This window comes from Pinus tabuliformis, chromosome 2_1 (assembly GCF_031772625.1).
Source record: "Pinus tabuliformis cultivar Carrire ecotype Pingquan chromosome 2_1, CPIR1, whole genome shotgun sequence".
In the NCBI taxonomy this organism is placed as follows: Eukaryota; Viridiplantae; Streptophyta; class Pinopsida; order Pinales; family Pinaceae; genus Pinus; species Pinus tabuliformis.
In genome coordinates, this window is record NC_142299.1 from 728178979 (window position 1) to 728188146 (window position 9168).

Below are 9168 nucleotides of genomic sequence, written 5' to 3' on the forward strand. Positions count from 1 at the left end.
TACACTTTGAAAAACATTACTAAGAAATCTTCCAAAGGAAGAGAACTCTAATATAGTTCTAAGTGGACCAGCAAGCAAGGAACATGTTCAAATTGCTTGGGTATTGAAATCCAAAGAAACTATAGTCCAATTAAATTTGCATTTTCACACATAGGTAGCATTACTACTCACAGATCTTCAATTATTGTTGGGAAATGCCATTAACTGCTTGGATACAATAAATTGTATGACCTATAATTTCAATACAGGGGATAAAAATAAATGGTAGATCATAGAACCCCAAAATAGGGATGTGATAATTAACTTTCCAAACTTTTAGATGTCAGCATTGCAGTGGAATTTGATTTGTGGCTGAGCCAACAAACTTGATATGGATTTCCTAGGGAAACAATGGTACTTAATGTCATTTTCCTTAAAAAAATTCTCCATCTCTAATACAAGCTCAGATCTTTGATTCGTTTCTCACCCATGTTCTGATGGTTTATGGTGTGTTGGGTATACACACCATTTTCATTATACTAAGGTTTTGTATATCTAGCACCACCATGATATGCTTTGGATGTTAGTGTTGTGGCTTTCTTTTGAGATATATGCGGAGGAGGAGGACAGAGAAAAATAATTATATTACTAAAGATAATTTGCAAGTCCATACTGCGAAAGTTATATGTTTCAATCAGGTGCCATGAATTGGATTGATTGAACATACCATTAACTTCGTAACGCTATCAAGTTTTAGAGAGAACTATGATGAGCACAACAACCCAACCATTTGATCTATTTCACTAAATCAAATCAGTTGGGTATGCGAACCTAGAGTACCAACAATTAAAATGCAAAGAAATGAAGGATAAAATTAATTACTTTGCTATCCTCTGCTTGAGTGCACCAATATTTTCAATTGAGGTGGAAGCATCCACAATGAACTCCACAGAATCACTCATCTCTGGACTTTGATAAAAATTGCTAATGGGTTTTGTAACTAGTTCTGAGTTTGGATAAAATTGTTGCAAGAATGTTCATTTCTTCTATAATCATTTGCAACAAAATAGAGTACTCAGTACCAGAAACCAAATTGGGCAAGATGAGTTCCTCTAAAACATGACCATAAAGAATAAATTATTGTGGCAAACTAAACAATGAAGATGTTGGCTACTCTTAGCGTTCTTCCCTTTCCTTAACACCATCAACAATGCATCGGTCACTAACATCAAAGGGATGCATAATGAACACAAACACAATTGCTTCAAAGATTGTTTTTCAAGTGTTCCCTAATATGAAGCCTGCTAATATTAGTTGAGATGATACCAACAAAATTACATGGGATATGGCAATCCCCTGAACAAGTGAAATGATAATTATCATGACTATAGTGACAATCGCATTGGTAATTTGGTGTAGCTATTTTACAACATTTTTGGTGTCATTGAAAGAATGGGCCAATGATTTCCTTTCTAGATAAACATTCCCCTAAAATAAAATCCCAATTATAAGAGATCTAAAACATGTTGACATGGTAGAAATCCCATAATTCTAAATGTAAAACAACAAACTCATTTATATCTTTAATCTAGTTTTTTTTTTTTTTTTTTTAAGGAACTCTAGGGAAGGATAATGCCAGAATCATTTGGCAATGCCGAGAGCATCCAATTCTTGGAAGCATACATTACAATGGAGAAAAGTATAGGAATTAAGGATCAGAGTTAAAAATGCATATCACCCAGCCTCAATTGCTCCTTCAAATTGGGGAAATATTGGTTCCGCCTCATTCTTTTTCAAGAACCTCAGAAGGTCTTCTTCCTCTGTATACCTATAAAATATGGAATCCCATTAGAAAGAAACCAATTTTTTTAGTACCCAACAACAAAACACCAAATAGATCATGCAAGATGAAGAAAAACTATGATGTATATACTAACTTGGCCCTTGGCTTAGTAACATTTTTGAACATGCTTTGTACTGCAGCTATTGCTTGTAGTTCATTTGTTATCTTAGTATCACCATGATGTTTTAATTGTTGAATGATTTATTTGCTACTGTTAGAATTTATGCTTTGATCTAGATTATGTTGATTATTTGAAGTTTTATTGCTATTCTTATGGAACAAATGTTGTAGCCACTTAAAATACCATACAAAGCTAATTTATTATTATTCCTCTCAAAAGTTTCCAATAGTAGATCATTTCAAATCAAAACCACCAATTTTAGAGAAACTGAATGTGATTGTATAACGATGCTTAGTAGTTGCAACATGCAATATTTGCTATCACTCCCTTAAGGAAAATGTTATCCAAGCAATTAATTTTCTAAATTAAGTCTATAATTGATAATGCCCCAACAAAATAGGATCAAAGAGACCATAGTAGGACCTACGATGATGCATTTTCCTGGAAAATAAATAAGAGAAACATATATTGAATACTCAGTTTCAAACATAAAAAATAACCCACAATTAGATGGAGTTAGGCATTAGTTTTAACCTAGCAGTTCTTTAGAGACCGGTAGGCTTCACATTTTTGGGTGGTCTTATGAAACAAGAACAAAATCATTGAATTAAACAAACCAAAACTTACCTTAAAGCAACCAGTCTTGTTGTTTAAATGGTTATTTTTTATTTCCATGCCCCACTAGAATAAGGGTGTTGGAATCAGGTCCTGGACATTGGAAGTTTGCCAACAATACTTGTCAATCTTCTATATCAAAATTTTCAGATTTTACTTGTCAATCTTCTATATCAAAATTTTCAGATTTCATCCTTATTTTCGTTCAAATCACAAAAGCGGTAAGCATAGTTGCCTATAAAAGCTGACTAAATCCACAATCTAAATAAAAAATAACACTACCCTTAATTAACTAACAAGTGTAAAATAAAATTCTCTTAATGCACATTTCGGAAACAAACCACGATCTCATACCATTTGGTCTCATACCATGAAAACATCTCTAATTTAAGTTAAAATTTAGGATTATATTGGAATATATATGTTTTTTGGCTTCTCTGTTAAATCCTCTTTTTCATATTTGGTTAGTTTTTGTTGTATTCATTTCTGCATTTGCGTAGTGTTGTTGGATCCATTTCTACATCTAGGAATTATTGTTGGTTACATTTATGCTTTTAGGTTCTGCGTTGAATGCATTTTTTTATCTTGGGTTGTAGTTTGAATGCCATTATGTATTATGGTTATTAGAGAATGTGTACACTTATTTATTGATTTGAATGTTTTGTAATAGATTTGGTTCGACATATATGCCTCACAAGATGTCTCTTGGTACTCCTAGACATAGTAAGCAAACCGAGGTTTTGGGAATACAGAGTCAGACACAATTCTAGTACAGACTGGTAGGATTTCGTTGGACAAGGTCCCCTCTAAAATACCAAACCAAAGATCTCCCAAGAGCACATTACCTGAGGTAATAAACATAAATTTTAATTCTCAAACTGCTTGTTTGCTTGCCTCTTTAAGTTCCTGTGATGGTTGGGTTTCATAGGGTGAATGTGGATTTCATTATGGGGCAACTTTGTTCATGGTATGTGTAAAATGTAAATGGCCGAAATGAGTCACCATAGGACCCAATATTCAACAACTATTGAATCAAGATTAGGAGAATTTGAAGAGTGTTAAGGAACAATAGGAAGCTAAGTCTAGGGCACTTAAAGAGTTGGAAGAGAGTAAGAGGGCATTTGATGAAGCCAATGTGAGATTGAGTGAGTCTCTGGTGGTTGAGAAGAGAGAATTGGAGAGTAAGAATTTTCAGGACGAGAGCTGGAGAAGGACACCATTGAGGCGACTCAGAAGAGGGATGAGGCCCGACAATCTGAACTTGAAGTTGTGTAGAGACAACATGCTTTTGATTTGGTTTCCTTGCAATCTGCAACTCAAGAGCTTTAGCGGGTCAATAAATACCTCTCCATTGCGATGGAGTCCAAGTACATTGTGGCCAAACAAGGCGAGAATGATGCTAATACTTCAAAGGCCAATGCCAAAAAGGCAAAGGAACTGTTTGCAAAGATATGTTCTCTAAAAGAGGCCCTCGATTCGACATATGCATCATGGTCAACGGTTGAGGATGAAAAGGCAGCCATTGCTACAAAACGAGAATCAGAAGCCAAAGAAGCATCTGCAATGGCAACTAAGGCTAATCAAGAAGTTCAATTGTTGAAGAAAGAATTGGCCAATTTCAAGGATCTTTCAGTTGAAGTTATATGATGTGTTGAAATTGAGGCTAACATAGCCAAAGAAAATGTAACTAAATTATTAAATTCCCTCGAAGAAGCTAACACTAAGATCGTTGCAACAAAAGAAGATGCATATAGTGCTAAGATGGAAATTTCTATAATCAAATATGCTCTTCTAGACAAAGAAAACGAGCTTCATCTAAGAAATTAGATGACAATTCAGTGTCAATTACAAAAGAAGAGCATGATTTTCTACAGAAGAAAGCACAAGAGGATGAAGAACATGCAAGTAAAAGAATAACATAAGTCCTTGCCTAGGTGGAGGATGATAATAATAGGGAAAAGGAAGCCCCGTAGAAGTTAAATGTGGTGAACTCAGATCTTGAGAAGAGTAGGAAAATTGAAGATCAATCTTCTAAGAAGTTAGAGTTTGTTCAAATAACCAAACTGGCCTTGGAAATAGATTTGAAGAAGTCAAAGGAAGAGGCAGAGTACTGGAAGAAGGATGCTACAGTAACGATATCTGACAATGGAGAAATTAGTGGAAAGATAACTAACAAATCCACTTCTTTGTGCAACACTCACCATCTAAATCTTTTGGGGATGCATCGAATGTGAAACTGTCATCACCAATGCATTCGGAAGACTTGGATTAGACAAAAATCGTGAAGTCAAAGGAGATAGTTCATATTGAGATCTCATCAACAATCAAGAAAAATAAACCCGTGTTGTGCAAAATTGGGGAGCTTATAAAAGAAGCATACATAAGGAGGGTTTCAACCTTCGTCCCTTACCTGAACACCATCAACAATGCATCGATCACCAACATCAAAGGGATGCATAACGAACACAAACACAATTTCTTCAAAGATTATTTTGCAGGTATTCTCGCATATGAAGCATGCTAATACCAGTTGAGATGACACTAGCAAAATGACATGGGACGTGGAAATTCCTGGAATAAGTAAAATGACAATTATCATTACTACAATGACAATCGCATTGGTAATTTGGTGCAACAGATCATATTGAGATCTCATCAACAATCAAGAAAAAGAAACCCATGTTGCGCAAAATTTGGGAGCTTATAAGAAAGAGAAGCATACATAAGTAGGATTTCAACTTTCTTCCCTTACTTGAACACCACCAACAACACATCGGTCACCAACATCAAAGGGACGCATAATGAACACAAACACAATTACTTCAAAGATTGTTTTGCAGGTATTCTCGAATATGAACCCTGTTAATACTAGCTGAGATGATACTAGCAAAATGGCATGGGATGTGGCAATCCTTGGAACAAGTAAAATGACAATTATCATGACTACAATGACAATCACATTGGCAATTTGGTGCAACTGGTTTATAGCAGTTTTGGGGTCGAAAGAATAGTGGCATACCTGACAGCTAGAATAACCCTACATAAAAAGTATAAATTACAAGTTAGGGTTTGCACGACAAAGCAAGGGTTAACATAAAATCCCTCAATTTTTCTTAAAGACTCTGAAAATACCAATATCAAGACAGACAATAGCTTGGTCACATAGGCCAACACCTAATGGCTCTTGGTGGAGTGCTGAACCTGGGGATCATCCAGAGCGAGCCAAATACAATTATGCGCGCTCTTTCTGACTCCATAAACAAAGTAAAGAACCATCTTCCTGATAATGAAGTTTATTTCGACCATGAAGACAAGAATACTAATAAACCAACGTGAAAATCAATCTCCCACATAAGACAACCAATACCATCAAACACCATTTCCAAATCTCCAACCCAAGACCATGTGATGCTCTAAGCGATCCACTGTCAAACTCGAAATCAACATTCCCAAAAACACAACGAAGGGGAAGAAGCTTTGTTGGGCGATCTTTTCAAGAATTGATTGGTGCTCCCTTCGACAACATTCAACGGACTCTGTCGAGCTTCGACAAATCTTGATTTTAGTTTTGATTACATCGATCTAGACAACATAGGAAGTGTGTTCCTCGTTATCTATGCTTCTTCTTATGCTAATCTCTGTTTTTCTGGGCTCCTAGAATTCTTAGTTCCCAATTCAATTTCATCTTCGTCTATTTTTGTGTGTTATTGTCATCTTCGCATGTTTTTCATGTAGGTGGTTAGGGTTTAATAAACCTTGCTTCTAGCTACCTTCGATCCAAGGATTGAACATTCTCCAATCGCCTAACATATAATCGAACGACACAGAGTGATGACAAGTGGGTAGGAGGGAAGTTCTTCTAAAAACACCTTATGATGTAAATATATGCCCCTCGAGTTTTTTGAATCATTTTCAACAACTAAATTTTGTTAAGGTATATATGTGAAAATGACAAGTCCCGAAAATCATATATAATTAGAAAAATTATCTTCATCCAATTTATAAGCTTGGCCAACAAAAAAATAAACCTTAAACGCAATCTATAACCGCCCTTGAATCTCCATATACCATCATGGTTTCGAATTATATAAATCTGTCGTTGCAAATTAATGATTCGAGTAAAATGATCATTTTGAAATACATCCCATTCAAATCGATCTAAATTTTGAGTATTCTATGTTGGTTTGGTTTTGTCATGATGGCATATGGGGAGCTGAGCCTTGAACGGTTACTTACTATTTCAGGATAACAAAAAGCAAAAAGAAGCAAAAAGAATAGTGGGCAGCTTGATACATTCAAGAAAGCAAAAAGAATAGTGGGCAGCTTGATACATTCAAGAAAACAAAAAAGCTGTTAATATAAGCCGTTAGATGTGGGTAGCTGAAAAAGCAAAATCCAGCGTTAACCGTTCGATGTAGGCATGCGACTAGTATAATATCATGTCATCTGGATCTGCATAACATCTTTATTTCGGCGGAAGTGCTGCAATGGTCTGTATTTTTGTTCACGTTGTAATTTCCACTTCTGCAGCCCTAATAATTGGATTTTCTGGAAGCAGGGCGCTGAAATTGCCTGTAAATTCAATTCCATGATTTCATATCGTGCTTTGTACTTACACGGTATGTACTCTGCTACCATGAATTTCTATCATCTCAGAAATTCCGAACAGCTTATTGTATTCGACCTCTCTTCTTTCTCTCGTTTCAATGCATATTCCTCATTTTCCCCCTGAGTTACCAATTTTTGTATTTTCTTGTATCAACACTTAATCAATGTTTTTTAAGTTTTCCCCTAATGTTTGAGTTTATAAATTTTCGCAGGACATAAAATTATTATGCTACGATCTGTGAAATGCTCAGGAGGTTGATTTTTTTGTTGTTCGAGTAGTGGTGGCGGCAGATAATAAGGTATGAGTAGTTCTATCCCATTTGGATGAATTAGTAAAAAATATTTTTCCTGATTTTATGTGCAGGTTTTCAATCTGTACGTCACAAAAGAATCGATTCAAAGAGAGTATCATTTATTTGTAATATTGGCATCTCACCTCTTCCAATTTGAATAGAAATAGACATTAGAATTTATGGATGTAAATTTTACAAACGCTCGCAGAACTCTGTATGGTTTTATTTATGGTGTTATATTTTAATAACAAGTAATTGTATAGTTCGGCTCTCTTTTACGCTTAAGGTTCAATTGATCTGATTCGAATGGGTTTCCTCTTTTTCAAGTGATGCAGAGAAAGCAGCAAAACTGGAGCTCATGCAATGAAAAGAAGGGACAGGATTTAGGTGGGTTTTTTTGGAAATTTTGTTTCTGTTGGTTGAATATTTTGTTTTTCCTTGTGGTTGAGTGTTGTGAATGGTAGTCCTCTTTTCGGTTTATTTTTAATTTTTTTTCGTTGCCGGCCGGCCCTGTTTTCTCTTTTGCTCATTTTTGCGACAGTTGCCTGTTTTTGCTGTTTGTTTTAATTAAACGCTACCTTCTTTGTAACCATACATGCGGGGTCCACTCCAGCAGCAACTAAAGCCAACACTGAACTCTACTCAGGTTATCATTTTATTTATTGAATTGGTTTAAATTTAATATAAATATGTTTTCCCTTCAATATATACTGAATTGATTCTGTACTGCAATAACATTTGTACTCAATGACAGCGCAGTGCTATTATTCGTACTGCACTCACAATGGATGAATTAATCAATTTAATGGCAAATTCAGCTTCCACTTCTATGCCAGCCGAACTAAGGGCGAATTCATTTCATTTCTTCTCCGCCTTCACTTTGAGGCAGGCAGCGTTTTAAGGTTTTTTTTGTTGTTGCGAATATTCATATAATTTCTTTGCATATCATTTTATAATATAAATAGGTTAGAAAACACAACATCCAGGGCGCATGCTTCACTCTACCATAATGGGTGTGGATAGTTAAGTTATGACTGTGTTAGGTTTTGTTAATATTTTGTATATTTATAATTATTTGAGTGTTTTAAGTCAAAATTTGAATACAAAAGTATAATTAGAGTTGATTTTTTTTTTTTATATCAATATATTTTTGTATATTATTTGTTTTACAAATTTAGACTCTATTAATAAATAAAAATATAGTTTTTTATTTTTATTTTTTAAATATTAATATAGTTTTTTATTTTTATTTTTTAAATATTAGCTTAATGTTTTCCCTATCATTTGTATAATATATTAGATTAGACTTAGAAATAGAACCAGACATTCATGCTTTCAACACTTTTGTTTATATTATTTTATCAGTTTTTAATATTTTATCGGTTTTTAATAGTAATTATGATTGGTAAGTTTGATGTGAAATTCTAAATACAAAAGATACCATTAATATTATTGTTTACATTATTTTAATTATATAAATAACATTGAAATGGTTTTCAATATTACAATATGATTGATATTACCAATTTAATATTACAACATGATTGATATTATAATTTATATTAATGTTATTTTATTTATATAAATAATAATGTATTTCAAAATTTTATATATATATATATATAAGTTATGGATAATGAAGTATTTTATTCATTAATTTTTTGTTATTAATATTTTTTTAAAAATTACATGTTAATTTTATATTGAGT

General features: G+C 33.8%; 1 pseudogene; it reads right to left on the bottom strand.

Moving 5' to 3' along the window:
• Nucleotides 1-322: 322 nt before the first annotated feature.
• LOC149202658 (mechanosensitive ion channel protein 10-like) lies at nucleotides 323-2618 on the bottom strand (annotated as a pseudogene).
• Between the last annotated feature and the right edge of the window lie 6550 nt (nucleotides 2619-9168).